At 46.7% G+C, this 18,138-nt stretch overlaps 1 protein-coding gene across 1 annotated transcript in view; it reads left to right on the top strand.

Moving 5' to 3' along the window:
• The window catches only part of PGS1 (phosphatidylglycerophosphate synthase 1), a 676,499-nt gene that overhangs the window by 940 nt on the left and 657,421 nt on the right, over window positions 1–18,138 (top strand). The gene's annotated exons all lie outside the window — the stretch shown is intronic.

Here is an 18,138-nt window from a genome sequence, read left to right as displayed (position 1 = left end):
GCGACTGTCACTCCGTGTGGAGTATCCTGACGCTATCTTGGAGGGAAGTGCGAGTGAGCCATAAAGATACTAGTTGAGGGAGAGACATAGTTCGTCTGGGGCAGTGAAAACCCAGGTCTTCAGGGCCTTCCTAAATTGAATTTCTGAGTTAAATAGCCTCAAATATGGTGGAAGTAAATCCAGGCTTTAGTCCCAAGGAATGCCACTGTTTTTCCTCCTTTCAGTTTGTATCTAACAGTGGGGGGGTTTAATCAGATTCGCTGATGACCTGAGAGATGTGGTTGTGATTTAAGGCGCAAATCCTGCTGCAAGATACTTGGGTCCTAGATTAAGCCTGGCTCTATAGGTGATCAGGAGAATCTTGAAAAGGACTCTCTTGTGCACCGGAACCCAGTGAAGGCTTTTTAATGCTGCAGATGCTGAAGATCTTAGTGGGAGTTTGCGCACCAATCGTGCGGCCTCATGTTGCACCACCTGTAGTTCTTAAAAATAGCTTTGTTAGCTCCCGTGAGCAGGCTATTACAATAGTCTAAACGCGAGAGAATCTGGCCACTGATTTCCTTGCTACTAGTGGGAGAACATTTAAAAAAAAGTCTGCGATTTAATGATGCTGAAACATGGCCCTGCTACAGCTGTGGCATGAGGGAGAAAGGAGTGTTGCATCAAATTGTACTCCCAAATTCTTTACCACCTTGACCACATCTGGCGGGGGTTGGTCCCCTCAGGCCACCACTTACCAGGCTGGAACAGAACATCCTTCCATACCGGGAGGATTTCTGTTTTGTCTGTGTTACATTTAAGGTGGTTGTTCCTCATCCATTGGAGGAAGCTAGGCAACTTTTAAAATTAGATTCAGAATCTGAGGTGGTGTTGTCTACTAAAGGATCATTTGGGTGTCGTCTGCATATGATGCAACTTCGATCCCAAATGATCAAATCGGGGTCATATAAATATAAAACAACAATGGGCTCAATGAAGAGCCCTGAGGGACACAGTAGGAAGGTACCTCCTGACTATGGTTGCCCCCAACTTGTTGCCCTGTGTTTTAGCTGGTTTTTGACATAGTCGACCTGGGACCCTGCCAATCAGGACCCTAGGCCTACTGCTCTCTCTGTAAAATGGATTCCATGTACCTTAGGTACATTTCCAATTGGTACTGGGCCACCTTATCAGACCCTGTAACTCGGGGCATAGGTGTACCCAGGGCCTACCAGGGGCTGAAGCATGTATTATGCCGCCTCTGGCTGGCCTCCTAAATCTGACACAACTGGCTGCATGACAGCTGGGGCAAAGTCGTGTAATCACCCTTTGCTGTAGATATAGTATACCTATATCTAACCCTAAAAATGGACACACAGATTCCTATCAGTCACTCCTATGGCAGGCCTTGACAATCCTGAAGGCAGAGTGCTTGGAATCTTGTGAAATGGTGCTCTGGCATGAGCTGAGCCCGTTTGCAGCTTGCGGAACCAAGTCCTAATAGCTGTTCCATGATATCGCATACCATATACTCTTAAGTGCATTATAATCCTCGCGGTTAAATGCTATCTTTGGTATTGCTTTATCAAAACATGTCGAGTAAGGTGTCATACGAATTGGAATACTAACCCCTCGCCAATTCTGGCGACGGGGTTAGCATTCCACCCTTCTAGAGGGACACGACATGTATGTAACTGTGAACCCCGGTTAAAGTTAAACGAAGCCTCAGCTCCACAAAATGGATGCTGCCACCACAGACACGAGTCTGACCTCCTGCTGCTGGGAGTCCTTCCAGCGAGGAGAGCCTGGACAAAGGGTTTCCTGTCCGGGGCGGTGCTAGCACCATCCCAGACAGGGTTTTGTGTATCCTGGGTAGGCAGGGCTTTACAGGAAGGTGACTGCTGAGTGGCACCCCGGTGCTCACTACGCATAGGCCGGTCAGAACCAGTTCCAGCGGCACACCAGCCCCTGGCCTGGGGAAAGTCCGACATGGGAGAGGGGTGTGACCACCCCCCTCCTAGTCCCACCCATAGGCAGGACCTAGTCACCGGGTCAGCCCCTTCTCTTAGTATAAAGATAGGAGCGGGCCCCCTGTTCAAATTAGATCATCTTTGGAATCAAGACACGACTTTCTGCGAAAGGACATCAAGATTTCTTCTTCAAGATTCTCCCTTGTGGCTAAGGAGTAGTCACCCTGCATCCGCAGGCACCATCCTAAGAACACTGCGGTCTGCTGCAAGTCCTTCCTCAGGAATCCGACGACACAGCTCAACGAGACCGGCTTCCCTGGCACCTCTGACCTCTACCCACCTCTACAGCCAAGCTGAGAACCGTGAGTGCGACGAGACCTCGAGGGACCGACGATCGCCAAGACTGCACGACTTCTTTGCAACAAGCACACCGAGTATTCCACTGGTGAGTGCTTTGGGGTCCGAGAAGCCCCAACCCTGAGCAGCTCCAGCACCGAAGATCAGCCCTCCAGCATTTCCACGATCTGCGTGGGGCCCTTCTGCTTTTTGCTGCTCACCGCGCTGTGTGGCTACTAGCCTGCTGGCTTGTGGCCTTCTTCACGACGCCCGACGACATCACTGCTGCTGGTCTGGTTGCTCCAGACTGGCCCTCGCTTCCTTTTTCAAGAGAAGCACCCCGGACCCTCCTGGTCCACTCCAGACGCCATTTTGAGTCCACCGCGTGGGCTTGAATTTGCCAAGGCCTTGTTGCCCAATCCTGGGTCCAGCGAAGCCGACAGCTTCATCCATCGTGGGACAGCTCGCTCCTCCATCCTGGTCGCCGACAACGCCTCCTGGTCTGTGAGATCTGCAGAGCACAGCGTCACCCACTCACCTAGTCGAGGTGACTACCATCCGGTGCCCTCCTGGTGCCACCTGACTACTGGCTAGTAGTCACAAACTTGGTCCCCTCTGCTTTCAGGTGTCATCTCTCTTCAAGATCCAGGCTTGGATCACTTCGAACTCTCTTCACTGGTCGCCTGCCAGCATCTTTCTTCCAGGCTCCTGGTCCGTCTACGAGGATTCCCGACGTCTTTTGAGACACATGCAGCTGCAGCCCCTGGGCTAGGTAACTTCGGCATTTCGGTGCCCCAGCATAGCCTCACTATCCAAGGGTCAGAATCCACTTTCGTTTTCCTCCTACCAGGTCGGGTTCGCCCGAGAACACTAACTCTGTGAAATCTAGCTACCATAGACTTTGTCCCGCATCACGCGTGAGAGTGCACACTCTGCACCCGAGTCCCCTAGGCCTCCTAGAAGTAATCTGAAGATTCTATAGTCAAGACCTAGCGATTCCAAAGCCTATTAGTACTGTACTTACCTGCTAGTAATTTCGCATTCCACTTTCAGAGTATATGGTTTTCCGTGCCCCTCGGGCATTTGTATATACTGTGCTAACTTAAGTATTTTCGTAAGAGTTTTGTTTTGTGCTTAGTGCCCTGTCCTCATAAAGAGTACAGGGCTGTTGTGATTCTTAATAAATATACTGTTTATTTTCATAACACTTGTGTGGTGTCCTTTCACTGGGTATTCAAGGGGTATATGTGTGGTATAACAGCTGGCTTAACACGCCCTCTCGAGTCTTTAGCCTTAGACTGCTCGTATCCACGCTACTAGGATAGCTGGTCTATAAGGTTGACTTACAACCAATCATCAATAAGGGTTGCTGGACTGATACATAGTGTTCACTAGAATAGTGAGCACTGCATATCAGGCCACCTTCTCACAGACGCCTATTATGTTACGCTCTGCTGAAAGGAACGTCCCCAACGTAACCGCTTGTCTGCAGTTAGTGAGAAAAGATTTGATCCATTCCTTGCCCATTCCTGAAATGCCGCTGCGTTTGAGACCCTTCAAAAAGTTGTTATGTGAAATTGTATCAAACGCAGCTGACCAGTCTAGAAGGATCAAAAGCGCTTTCCTACCTTTGTCAGCAATCATTTTAGGGTGTCAGTTATCTCTAAGAGAGCTGATTCTGTAGAGTGCTTTGGGCGAAATACCGACTGTTGTGGGTGAAGGATGTTATGACCTTCAATGAATTTAGTTAATTCCTTCGGGACAAACCTCTGTTATTTTACCTAAAAAGGGGAGCAGAGAAATAGGCCGGAGGTTTGACGACACCGAATGTTCAATACTTTGTTTCTTTTTCAACAGTTTGACTAGAGAAAGCTTCCACTCGTCTGGAACAACACCTGGTTTTAAGGAAGAGTTAACTGTGAGATTTACAATGGGATTGACTATATCTATAAATTTCTGAAGAATCATCGGGAGGCAAGCATCCAGCGGTGACCCAGATTTGCATCGTTCTATGGCCTCCTGAGTCTGCTCTAGCGAAATAGGTTCAAAAATTCAAAGAGAGCTGGCCGTGTCCCCTAGAACTAGGTCTGGGATAGAATCCTGATCCATGACAGGAGTGACTGGAAATTCTCTTTTAATTTTTTGAATTTTTTCCTCGAAAAATGCTGAGATGTCATTACACAATTTTTGCGAGGCAGGAAGCTCTTTCAGTTGCCCTTTAGGGTTAGTGAAAGACTTCACTACTGAAAAGATAGCTTTTTGATCCTGATTAGCTTCCTGTATTTTATTAGCAAAATATTTTTTTTTCAACAATTTGATCTGCTGATGATAGAGCTTTCTACTCTTTTTGAACACTATTTTTTGTTCGGTCTTATACATTTTTGTCCATTGCCGCTCATGTTATTTACATAGCAAATTTGCTTGTGCCAACATAGGCATATACCAGGGAGCCTTCTGAGTTTTTGGTTTTCTATACTTGCCTGGTTTCTCAGGAGGAGAAAGTTTGTTACATATCTTGGTTATCCAAGAGTAAAACAGGCGAGAATCAGATTCTGTATTCCCTGTCAGTTCAGGGGTACACATTCCTAGTTTGGGATTGCCAGCTAATTGTGCCCAATAACACCCTTGTTGGGGTTCGGGGGCTGACTTATGAGGCTGGATCTTCTGAGGGATTCTAAGTGTGAGGGGAACAAAATGTGGTCAGACCATAACTGTGGAGACGGGTGTCAACAGATAGCCAGGCCAAATTAGAACAAACCCCATCCAGAGAAGGTGCAACTGATTAGTAGAGTAATGTACACGCCCAAGTCAGGGATATGACTTTAACAGAAATTCACTATATAAGTTTTTGTCAAACGAAAAAAAACATTGTCGAAGGAAAGGCAATGGATCTCGGAATAGTTCCACACAGCTCAACTAGCCATCTCCCATTTACCGTACACACGAGATAAATACTTTATAATTCGATTTTATCTTGCAATGCATGGAAGAAGGAGAAGCAGTAATGGGGTTCATTGGCTTTGCTGCACAGCCCAACACCAGGAGCATTGGTTTGAATCCTGGCAGAGCCATTTTACCGAAAGGTGTGATTCTAGAGAAATCATTCAGTCTTACTGGTATCGGATGGGCTAATTCATTTGACATGCCTATTGGTGGTTTATTTCGTTTAGTGTTGCTTCGAAAATATTAGTTGAACAATATGTTAGCCAGCAATAGCAATAAGACAAATCAGCATGGGATAATGTCAAAAGGCATGGCTTTAAAATAATGTTGTAATGTGAAGGATTACAATTAGATAGCATGGGAATGGATAGGTATTTGTGTGGAAGCAAAGAACTGTAGAATAATAATCTAGGCGTAGGTTAAAAGGTCAGTTGTCAGACCTAAAAACCCATGTCGGTTAATGACTGATCCTTTCCCATCTTTGCTCCTGCCGGAGAAAAACACCATAAGTTATAGCATTATACTGTCTTGTTTGTGCCCCTGAAAGTTGCACTTCAGGCAGGGGATAAATGAACAAAATGATCACAGCTATGTGGAGAGCAAGCGTTTTATTGTGGAAGCACTCAACTTTTGCCCAATCAAAACATGTACTCCTGAAGCGCAAAGTGAGCGGAGCCAAAGCCCTCTGCTGGTGATTCTTTCTTGCATAATTGTCTGGCAACAACTGCGCTGTCAAACCAGACCATAACAAGCAATTGCAATGCAATAGGTCTCGCATTAGGAAAGTTTGAGCTATTGGTATTGTAAATAACAATTTTTTTATTTATGTGTTGGTTTTGAAAATAGCGAAATTAATAGCTTTGTCATTTACAATGCCAATAGTTTTAACTTTCACAAATGTGACACCTATAGCATTTGTAATGCAATATGTGTTGTATTTACGTGACTTAGATGCATTGATATTACAAATAAAAATGGCTTTTATTTTTTTAAATAATTAATACTTAAATAAGTTATTGTAATTTATAATGGCAATGGCTTAAACTTTTGTAAATAACTTTTATGAAGATTACGTTCAGTGTATTTTATTGTGACGAAAATCCAAGAACAGAAGTGAAATATTAACATCTTTTTGTGACATTTGTAATAAAGCTTGAAACATTGAGAGAACATATTTGAACCAGTTGTTGTTGAATGGTTGCACTGAGTGGTATTTGGAGTTTGTTGCGTTGAGCACAGTGTAATTATGTAGCATATAATTATGTGGCACTGAGTGGTATTGTGTGGAGTGTATGTTGTATTCAGTAGAGTGTAATTATGTGACACTGAGTGGTATTGTTTGGAGTGTATGTTGCATTGAGTGCAGTGTAATTATGGTGCATATAACTATGTGGCACTGAGTGGTATTTGCAGTGTATGTTGCATTGAGTGCAGTGTAATTATGGTGCATATAACTATGTGGCACTGAGTGGTATTGTTTGGAGTGTATGTTGCATTGAGTGCAGTGTAATTATGTAGCATATCATTATATGGCACTGAGTGGTATTGTTTGGAGTGTATGTTGCATTAAGTGCAGTGTAATTATGTGGAGTGTAAGTATGTGGCAGGGAGTTGTATTTGGAGTGTATGTTGAATTGAGTGCAGTGTAATTATGTGGCGTGTAATTATGTGGCACTGAGTGGTATTTGTAGTGTATGTTGCGTTGAGCGCAGTGTAATTATGTGGCATATAATTATGTGGCACTGAGTGGTATTTGAAGTGTATGTTGGATTTAGTGCTGTGTAATTATGTGGCACTGAGTGGGATTCGGAGTGTATGCGTATGAGGGTGCAAAGTGTGTGTGTGAGGGTGCAGAGTGTGTGAGCGTGCAGTGTGTGTGAGGGTGAGTCTCCTGGGAATATAAACTATGGGAAAATGAATATTGGGAAACATTACATACGTGCAGGAGTTTGCATGGCAATATACAAAATAACTGGGGGAGTGCAGGAACCACCTAATACAAAATAAAACACAGATGTAAATACCAGCTATAAAAAATCCATTAAGTTGCGAGAGACTCACAGCAGCTGTGATTTTATGTAAATAAAATAAAACAAGTCACTACGAACACGATGGCTTCAGCGAGACCTAAAAACTGTGTAATCAAGGCTGACTAATACAGCTGATAAAACCATTTTCTTTAATGATGACTTGTATTACATATTATGCAGAGAATGAACATTTGGTGTGGCTCTAATGGAAAGATTCAGCCGTAGCCAGGTTAATGGCTGGCATAATCATTTGCCTGGTGTAGGCAGCGCAAGACAATCAACAGAAACAAAAATTATGACTAAGCAATGGTCTTCCCTCAATTCTCACAGAGCATGGCAGCCTGCACAGTTTGCACTACCCACCCACAAATTAGTGCACATGGCTCATGGAAATTATAGATTAAATAACCACTCAGTAAGAACTTATTTAAACCGGTCCATGGTTCCTTGTGTGCAACATCACAGAAATAAAGTTGGGCTCAAATCATCTAGACATAACAAGGGTTTTGGTGGCCCTCAGTTGTCCATGGTCAATAAGCTCACACAAAATACCCTCACAATTGGCCACAAATTGGTATATTTGAACTTTCAGGTTCTCTTAAGAAGTTGAGAACTAACAAACAGCCCTGATGCCATGACACATTTCCGGACCTCAATACAGTTTGATGCATTGTTCGCAAGGCAGTGGCACGCAAAGTTCAATATTTACCTGCACCCCACTAATCTCGTTAATGAATGAAACAGATACACTTTTCAGAACTTTGATTATCTGGAACGGTCCATTGAGCTGATTCCTTAAAAAAAATAGGCCAGTTCGTGACTTGTGGACTACGCTAAGATATGCAAATAGTTAGCAATATAGCATGGCTAAACAGGAAGTGTGCCATATTATAAAGGAAAACGCAGCTCGACCGAATTAAACAACATTATTATTACTTGGACGGCTGTGTGTGTTTCCGACCCGGGGCACGCTATTACTTTGAAAAATGAGCTTGAGTTCCGGTTCTGCTGCAATAACCGTCAAAGTCGACCGCCTCACTGTTTCCTCTAGTACATTAACATACCAATACCGCCAGGCTGTCGGAAGCATTCCAAGTTTTTAATCGGGATGCATGCGTGCACAGAAAGGTTAAGAGCAGAGGCACCGCCGCTCACTTCACTGAAAAATCAATCCTTGCTCACTCCAGCACTACCGCTTGTAACATGATACGTCTCTGAACAATTTAAAAGCCAAAAGCGGCGCCCGTCATTTTCCTGGAAGTCCCCAAATTTCCATGAAATGTGCTAAAATCTGCCATGAGCACTTCACGGGTAAAGTTTGCAAACGGCACATGAATCTCTCTTCTACTGAATGCAGACACCACAACAAGTCTCATGAAGATAAGAAGCATAACAGAAAGCAGCTGCTCATCCGGGCTGGGGAGGAGACCTGGGAGGGCGGGAGCTGCCCGCGCATGCGCGATATTTGTCACTTCCGTGGTGGAGAGGGAGCCCGGCGCCAAAACGAAATGCGGGAGCTGAAGTCAAGGGTCCCAGGAGGGGGCCCGGGTGAAGACCAGCTGATAATACTGCGGGGCACCCATGCCTGAGGGGAGAACCCCGCATCGTGCTGGCAGAGGAGCTGGAGTGCTCCCGAAAAGCGCTGCAGCCAGATGCTGCTGAGGAGGATTTCCCCCCGCAGACCGGGTGAGTGGGGGATTCTCCTTTAGTCTAATGCTTTTGCCGATGAAGGTACAGAGTACAGATTGATTTCCTGAGCGTACCCGCCGTTGCGGGCTGCTCCAACGATGGGGTGAGAATTTTTTCATAAGAAATAAGTAAAAGTGAAACTGCATGCTGGCTTGAAGGAAGTGGGACAGGAGATGTGCACGGCGCGTGGCTGTACGTGCGCGTACACATGCTGAAATCGCCGATGGCCATGCGCGTGCCCATCCCTTGTCCCACTTCCAGAGCAAGTCGCTAACAATAGAGGCTTCGCTGGACAGCAGCTCTCCCTTAAAAGAGCACAGGAAAGAAGGAACAGATTATGTTCATTCTATCCAAATATTACCTGTGTAACAAGGAGACTGTAAAACTGATGGAGTTTGACAGTTAACCTACTTGGATCTGTATACAATTTGCATGTATGGCATACCCCATACTAGTACTAGTTTGTAATTGGTTTATAGTTTGAGAAGGATTTAATTTGTGTATAGTTTCCTCTCTCAATGATGTCAAATTAAGTTGGCAGACACATTTAGTTATGGCTCTTCTTTGAGAGATTATTGCAGAATTATTTGCTCATGAGCAACGTTTATAGTATGTCAAAGCATTCTTTAGAACCTGATGGGTACTACCACAATCGTTTGCTATGAAGGATAACGAATGATAAACAGTGAGCTTTGGCATCCTGCTGCTAACTTCAAACTGCAGAAGGGGTCGCCCTAGCTGTCTGTGGGCAGTCATATGTTTCTCTTTCATTTCCGGATCCCCAAACTTACTTTCAGGCCTACACCATTTGAATTGTCATGTCCAGTGGACTGGGTGATGTTTTTTTCTGCCTCATTCCTAGTATCCCTGGCTTGTTGAAGGAGGCTGCGTCCATAGCTTCCTTCAGAGGTCTCGTCCTAAACCTGCCTGCAAACCATGTAAAAAAAAGCTCATACCAATACACACATTGGTCGCATGCGAGAGAGACTACTGAAACTGTTTTGTAATTGAATTTATATAGCCCTTACTACCCCTGACGAGGTGTCGGAGCGCTTTTCAGCGAGTAGCACGCTAGTCCGGTACCCAAAAAGGATTAGTGGGTGGATTGGTATAGGGAAATATGTGTTAATTTGAGGGTTGGAAATGCAAGTCTGTTAGTTGGATTGAATAGGATAATGGAGGGAAGAGCCTAGAAAGTGTTATTTGGGAGATCACAGGAGTAAGATGAAGCTTGGAATGAGTCAAACGAGAGATGGAGGAGGGAAGAGTCTCTAGAAAGAGATTAGGGAAATCATAGTAGTAAAACAAAGTTTGTAATGAGTCAAAGAAGGGATACATGAGGGAAGAGTTGGGAAAAGGTTGCTTGGGAGATAACGTGTTTGAGCCAAGGAGGGATAGAGGGGAGGAAGAGTCTCAAAGTTTATTTTGTAATCCTAGTACTAGAATGAAGGTTGGGATGAGTCGGAGAGTGGAGGCAGAGAATTTATTGAGAGAGGTTTAGGACGAGACAGAGTAGTGCATTGGAGAGAGTCGTGTTTTTTTTTTCTTCTGCAGAAGAAGTAAAGTAATATAGAGTTACATAACTAAATAGAAAGTGTATAAATGTATAAGGAAGATAGTATATGTGCCAAGACGGTTCTAAATGCCATCAGTTCCAAATTAAGGGAACCATCAGAACTCTTAAGACTGTATTATGTACTAAGACCTACACAAAAATTGAGACTTTCAAAGTGGGGATTACAGTTTATATCCAAGCATTGAAAATGTCAAGTCAAGTCAAGTCAATAAATTTATATAGCGCGCTACATACCCAAAGGGTCTCAAGGCGCTTGGAGAGGGGTGGGGAATTACTTGTCAAATATCCACGTTTTAAGTTGCTTTCTGAATGCTAGGTGGTTCTGAGTAAGGCGAAGGTGAGTGGGAAGTGAGTTCCAGGTTTTAGCTGCCAGGTAGGAGAAGGATCTACCTCCCATGGTGGATTTGTTGATGCGAGGTACAGTGGCAAGAGCTTGGTTGGCGGATCGTAGCTGGCGGGTGGGGGTGTAGAAGGACAGTCTTGTGTTGAGGCATTCGGGTCCGATTTCGTAGAGCGCTTTGTGTGCGTGGGTTAGGAGCGGGAAAGTAATCCTTTTATTGACGGGGAGCCAGTGGAGGTTTTTCAGGTGTCCAGAGATGTGGTCTTTACGCGGGATGTCTAGTATTAGCCTGGCTGAAGCGTTCTGGATGCGTTGGAGTTTTTTCTGGAGTTTTGCGGTGGTACCGGCGTAGAGGGTGTTTCCGTAGTCCAGACGGCTCGTGACCAGAGCGTGGGTGACTGTTTTTCTAGTTTCGGTGGGGATCCAACGAAATGTTTTTTTGAGCATGCGAAGAATGTTGAAGCAAGATGAAGAGACGGCGTTGACTTGTCTGTTCATCGAGAGTGAGGAATCCAGGATGACGCCCAGGTTCCGTGCGTGGTCCGTCGGGATGGGTGCTTTTCCAAGGGCCTCTGGCCACCAAGAGTCATCCCAGGCGGAGGGGGAGGTGCCTAGGATGAGGACTTCTGTTTTGTCTGAGTTCAGTTTCAGACGGCTATGCTTCATCCATTCGGCTACTTCTTTCATTCCTTCATGCAGGTTGGTTTTGGCGATGTTAGGGTCTTTGGTGAGTGAGAGGATCAGTTGAGTGTCATCAGCGTAGGAGATGATGTTGAGGTTATGTTGGCGTGCGATGGCCGCGAGGGGGCTCATGTATACGTAGAAGAGGGTGGGGCTGAGTGAAGATCCTTGTGGTACGCCGCAGATGACTTCAGTGGCCTCTGACTTGAATGGTGGAAGGCGGACTCTCTGGGTTCTTCCGGTGAGGAACGAGGTGATCCATTCCAGTGCTCTTCCTTGGATTCCGATGTTTCTGAGGCGTTGTAAAAGGGTGCTATGACAGACCGTGTCGAAGGCTGCGGAGAGGTCGAGGAGGATGAGGGCGACTGTGTCTCCATTGTCCAGTAGAGTTCGAATGTCGTCTGTTGCTGCGATGAGGGCGGTTTCAGTGCTGTGCTTGGCTCTGAAGCCGGACTGTGAGGAGTCGAGGGATTTGTTGGTTTCGAGGAATGTAGCGAGCTGGTTGTTGACCGCTTTCTCGATGACTTTGGCCGGGAATGGAAGGAGTGAGATAGGGCGGTAGTTTTTGAGTTCGGTGGGGTCAGCTGTGGGTTTCTTCAGGAGGGCGCTGAGTTCGGCATGTTTCCAGCTTTCAGGGAAGGTTGCAGAGTTGAGGGAGCAGTTGATGACGTCTCGGAGGTGCGGTGCTATAATGGAGTCTGCTTTGTTAAAGATGTGGTGAGGGCATGGGTCTGTGGGGGATCCTGAGTGGATGGAGTTCATCAGACGGGTGGTGTCCTCAGTGGAGATTGGCTTCCAGTCATTGAGGATGTTCAGGGGGGGTGGGGGTCCTGCAGGGGGTTGGGTGGGTTGGTCATCGGGTCATCTCCAGCCCTGAGCGCCGAGTATTGAACGCAAAACATATTGGCTGAAAAATGAAAGGACTGTAAGTTTCCGGAAGTCAAATAGTCTACTGTACAATGAATAAATTAATAATAGTTTATTCATGGAGCATTTGTTAATGGAAGTTTTGAATTCTCAGTTATATTTGTGATTGTTACAGCTATTGTCTTTTTTGGTGATTGCATGTTAATCAACAATTCAGAACCTACTGGAACGAGATTCCTACCCAGAACAGATGCAAACGCACGCCGTACAAAAACTCAGTTTTTAATTGGATTGCGACTTTAAAGCAGGTGAGTAGGGATTGGGAGCCCTCTATATATTTAATCTCTAATTTGAGTTACATCAAAGTGTCTATGTGAATTCTGAGTGTCGGTTGGTGTTTATAACAGTGCATGGTTGAGAGCTTTTGAGTTGAGGCTGAAGGCAGTGTGAGTTTCGCACAGTGCCTGTCACTGAATCATGACTGTTTTCAGAGACCAGGCTCGTGCACACCTGCCAGAAAAAAAATAGGCCTACGGATAAATGCAGTACTTTCTTGGAGATAAGTCATGTGTAGAACAGAATACAAAATTTTCTAGCTATCGCGACAAGAATTTTAGATTCTATTAAGGACACGGAGGCGGGACCGAAGGCTTCTGATTATGCTGGTTCAAAGCTCCTTAATCACAGCATCAGAAACATGAGGAATAGGTTTATAATAAAACACTTTAAACATTGAATCAGAAGACCAATCAGCCGCTTTTAAGATGTCCTCTAAGCGGGAACCTAGTAAATAGGCTTTAGAAACCATCGCACCTCCTAGCTGAATGAGCACCATACACAGAAATATCGATGCCAGCCTCTGACATAATCCATCTAACCCATCTGGCTAAAGTAGCCGCAGCGACTGGCTTGAAGGGCTTCTGAACAGAAATTAACAACTGGCCTAAAGGATCAACCCTGTGTGCAATAGTACGCTCTTCATAACATTTGAGACACTGCAACACACATAGCTTGCTGTTATGTGGAAAGGCGGGATACTCCACTGAGCGTGACATGGTCTTAGTTCGTTGTGTAATAACAAAGGAGACACCCTGAGGAGAAAACATCCTACCAGCCAAATCTAAAGCTCTAACATCTGAAACTCTGCGACATGAAATGAGACACAGCAACATAGTAAGCTTAGCAGAGAGCTGTTTTAAGGATAAATCACCATTATCGGGCCAGGTTTCCAACAGTGTAGGAACTTTTGTAACATCCCAAAGCGTGGAATACCTGGTTCGAGGAGGGTTGGCCACACAAACTCCTTTGAGTAACTTTCAAACCAAGGGATGCATACCCACAGGCTTACCATCGATGTGATTGTGACCAGCAGAAATAGCAGACCTGAAGTTATTAACTGACCTGTAGGCCAGGCCTGAAGCTGCACACTCAGACAGAAAATTCAACACATCAGTCACATTTGATCCCACGGGATCGACCTGTTTTGTAAGGCACCAACCCACCCATTTCTTCCAAGATGCAGAGTATTGTTTCTGGGTGGAAGGAGCCCACGCCTGTTGCATAAAGCTGGAAGCTTCTCGTGAAAGGCCTGCAAGCCATTTATGTCTCCGGAGAGCGTCCACACCATCAAGGTCAACTGATTCTGCAGGATTAAGGGGTGGCAAGACCCCACTGGGTCCTGCAGAAGCGTCGGGAATACTGGGAGCCGGAAGGGAAGGTCCACAGATAACTCCAACAGTTTGGGAAACCACGACTGAGTCGACCAGAACGGAGTCACCAACACTATTGTCGCCCTCTGCCGGCGCACCAAGGCCGCCACTCTCGGGATCAGAGCAAACGGGGGAAAAGCATAATTCCTCCGTTGCCCCCAATGGTGTAGGAACGCGTCCGTTCCCATTGCCATCCGGTCTCCAACTGTAAAACAGGGGAAGATGGGCATCGAGGCGAGAGGCAAACAGGTCTATCTGACAAGGGCCTCGCATAGTCATGATCTGAGCAAACAGTGATGGGCGAAGCCTCCAGTCGCTGAAATCTCGAAGAAACCGGGAATTCCAATCCGCCACCTGATTGAATTTCCCCGAAAGGTATTCTGCCACCACAGAGATCTTGCGATCCAGGCAAAAGTCCCAAAATTCCTTCGCAATGTGGACCAACATACGATACTTCGTCCCTCCTAACCGACTGATGTATCTCACCGCTGAGACATTGTCCATTCGAAGGAGAATACAGCAATTGCTCTTCAGCGGTGAGACCGACCTGATGGCAAAGGACCCTGCCAACAACTCCAGACAGTTTATGTGTAGAGTGAGTTCGTCCGCTGACCACTGTCCTCCTGTGGTAAAGTCTCCACAGCGAGCGCCCCAGCCCCACTGACTGGCGTCTGATTCGATTACCTCATCTGGGGCTGCGCCGAAGATGGCTCGGCCATTCCAGGCTGACATGTGATCTAGCCACCACTGAAGCTCCTCTCGGGCTTCGGGGGAAAGAGGAATAAGGTGATCGTAATGAAACTTCCTCTGTAAATAAAAGATTTTTAGTCTCTGCAGGGCTCTGTAATGTAAGGGGCCCGGGAAAATGGCTTGGATTGACGAAGCCAGAAGGCCCACAATCCTCGCTAGCACACTTAAGGAGATCTTCTCCTTGGTCAAGGTGGAAACTATTTCCCTCTTGATGGACCTGATCTTGTGAAGAGGAAGGAGCAGTTGAGCTGACAGTCTATCAGAAACCCTAGGAATTCCATCTGCTGGTTCGGTATCATCACCGACTTCTTGGTATTGATAACGAACCCCAGATTCTGCAATAGGGACGTCGTCTACTCTAAGTGGGTACGAATAAGGGACCAATCTTGGGCTAGAATGAGCATGTTGTCTAGGTAAACAATGAGACGTACTCCCATCTCTCGGAGGCGAGAGATCACAGGTTTGAGGAGCTTGGTGAATACCCAAGGGGCTGAGGACAGACCAAAGGGAAGCACCTTGTACCGGTACCACTGCCCTTTCCAAGGGAACTGCAAGAATTTTTGATGAGAGGGGCAGATGGGGACTGTCAGATAGGCATCTTTTAAATCTAGATGGACCATCCAGTTGTTTTCCAACAGAAGATCTCGTAAAAGATGGATACCCTCCATCTTGAAGTGGCAATAAGTGACATAGGGGTTGAAGTCTCTTAAATTTAAAACCAGGCGCTGGCCGCCTCCTTTCTTCTGTACCAGGAAGACGTTGCTGCAGAAGCCTTCGGGAATGAAGGGTCCTACAGCAATAGCCCTTTTGGCTAACAATTCTTCCAGCTCTGAGTCGATAAAACTCTGTTCTAGACGGGGAAAAAGGAGAGGCTGAGGGGGGAAGGGCTGAAGGGGACATTCCAACATCTGGTAGCCCTGGACGGTCTGTAGGACCCAAGCATCTGAAGTAAGACTCGTCCAATTCATTACAAAATGACGCAACCTGCCTCCTAAAGGGACCAAAGGGCACATTTGACTTACCGGAGGACTGATTGTCGAAATTTTTGTAACCTCTGTTGACACCTTGACTTTAGCAGCCTCTGAAGCCGCTGGATCTTGACGGGTAGAAACCAGCTTGGTCCGGTTCTTGTGTATACCCTCTGCCACGTCTAGGGACGTACCCTCTTTGAGGACTGGTATTCGAATAGCGGCCGGTCGAGCGTCCTCTGCCACGCCTGGCCCTATTAGAGACCTGATGCAACACCCTCTTCAATGAGGCCTGAGACTTATCAAGGGACGCAAAGGTGTTAACAAATTTAGCAATGTCTTTCACAAAAGTTGTCCCCAAACAACTGTCCTTCCGCCAAAGGACCCGGCTCCGACGAAGCCAATTCTACCAACTGAGGGTCAATCCGGAGCAAGACTGACTTCCGTCTTTCAGAGGCTAGAGCACAGTTGGCGTTTCCCAGCATGCAGATGGCACGTTGCGCCCAACCCGCTAGGACTTCAGGGTGGATGGCATCCCCTGTCTCTTGAGCTTGTAGGGCCAGTTCCAGGATTTTGGCCAACGGTCCCGAAAGGTCAAGGACCTTATCTTGGCACGCTCTGGGCACGCGATCAATCCCTTTTTTGGGGTCTTTCTTATATTTCTTGAGGAAAGTAGTCATGGAAGGGTCAATGTCTGGAGTAACGGCCACCTTGTGGGCCAAATCGGGACGGGGGCACTTTGACTTAAGGCGTGCTCTCACCTCTTTATCAAAACCTTTACGGAGATGAGTCTCCAGGTATTCCGCCACAGCAGGGGGGGGGGAACCCAGTCAGAGGACCTAGGATGTAAAATTTCCGCTGGGTCAAAGGAGAAGGGCGAAGGGGTGACAGTAGGAGAGGCATGCTTAGGCTTCTTAGTGCGCTTGCGAGGAGCAGTATCCGAGGAGTCCGTATCAGTGCCAGTGTCAGTAGTGGTATTATTGGGGGGGGGAGGGGAGAGAACGGGACGTTAAGGCCTTATCACCAGTAGAAGACTTTGGATTTATATAGCTTATCATAGGACTGAGCATGGGGCAAGGCCGGGTCAACAGCCACCTTCCTCGGGGGGGGGGGGGGGGGGGGGGGGGAAGGTTTTTGCCAGGGAGCGGAAGAGGCTTACCAGTGACTAACAGCTCTAATTTCTTAGCTAAGGGAAGCAGGGCCGAGGAAAGGGCTTTATCAAGTTTAGCGTTCAATTTCTTGTCAATAATATCCTCCATGGATTCCTCCTCGTAGTATTCCTCATTGCCCTGGTAGTCACACGCAGCACCCTCCTCATCGCAGTACTCCGTATCTGCCATATTAACAAAGAATTTCCAAATTCCACTCTAGTCCCCAGAGGGAAGCACAGTTGCCAGCCCAGGCGAGGGCGTCGATCAGGGGAAGTGCCAGGCACAGGAGCCTGAAATACCAAATAAAATTAGGCTTAATAAGTCCAACCCGAGGACTAATGGAGGGAATAACCCTTCTCTAGCCCAGAGAAGGGATTTCAAAAATGTGTCTCGCTTCCACACTCACTGTGAAGCAAGGGGTTAATGATGGGAAGCTCCGGTGCAATTTGCGATGAAAAACGCTGCTTATCGGTGTCAAAAAACAGCCCTTCGGCTCCTGGCCAAACTGCGTGATTCCCCACTTCAGCCGGGGGCAGAGCGTCAAGCAGGCACTATCGGAGGGCTGCACGCGCGAGACTTCGAAGACGCACGCAGGGCCTCACCGGGCTCCGACGTGCGCCTCCTTCCCCAAGGGGGGGCCAAACCCCTCTCAATCGCGGACCGCGAGTAAGGCGGCCGCGAGCAAGCAGCGATGTCGGGGGAGAGCGGGGGCCTACGGGCGCAACACGCGCTCCAAGAGCTAAGAAGGGGACACGGAGCGGGCAAGAAGCGCCGGTCCGAAAACTAAGGGGAAAGAAGTAGTTGACCACGGCGTCGATCTAAGCAATCGCACTAGCGGCACAAGCAGCACATATCAGGTGAAAACAATGTAAATATACACCAGATCCGTAATAATAAACAATTAAGCACGCCAAAGGCGAGATATTTTCAACAATAGGCTTGTCATAGCACAGTACAAGCATATAAAGTAAAGAGCACTTATCTGGGCTGCGGAGCAGCAAAGAAAGAGGAGGCCAGATTAGTGTCTCTATACTTTATATGCTTGTTACTACTGTGATTGGTTACTATTATTGGAGGCGTGGTTCAAAGCCTCATGGGAAATGTTGTTTTTTACCATTGTAGTTTTACTTTCATTGGCTGCTGTTTGTG

Source organism: Lissotriton vulgaris, chromosome 7, assembly GCF_964263255.1.
Source record: "Lissotriton vulgaris chromosome 7, aLisVul1.2, whole genome shotgun sequence".
NCBI classification, from domain to species: domain Eukaryota; kingdom Metazoa; phylum Chordata; class Amphibia; order Caudata; family Salamandridae; genus Lissotriton; species Lissotriton vulgaris.
This window is presented reverse-complemented; position numbering and strand designations above follow the sequence as displayed.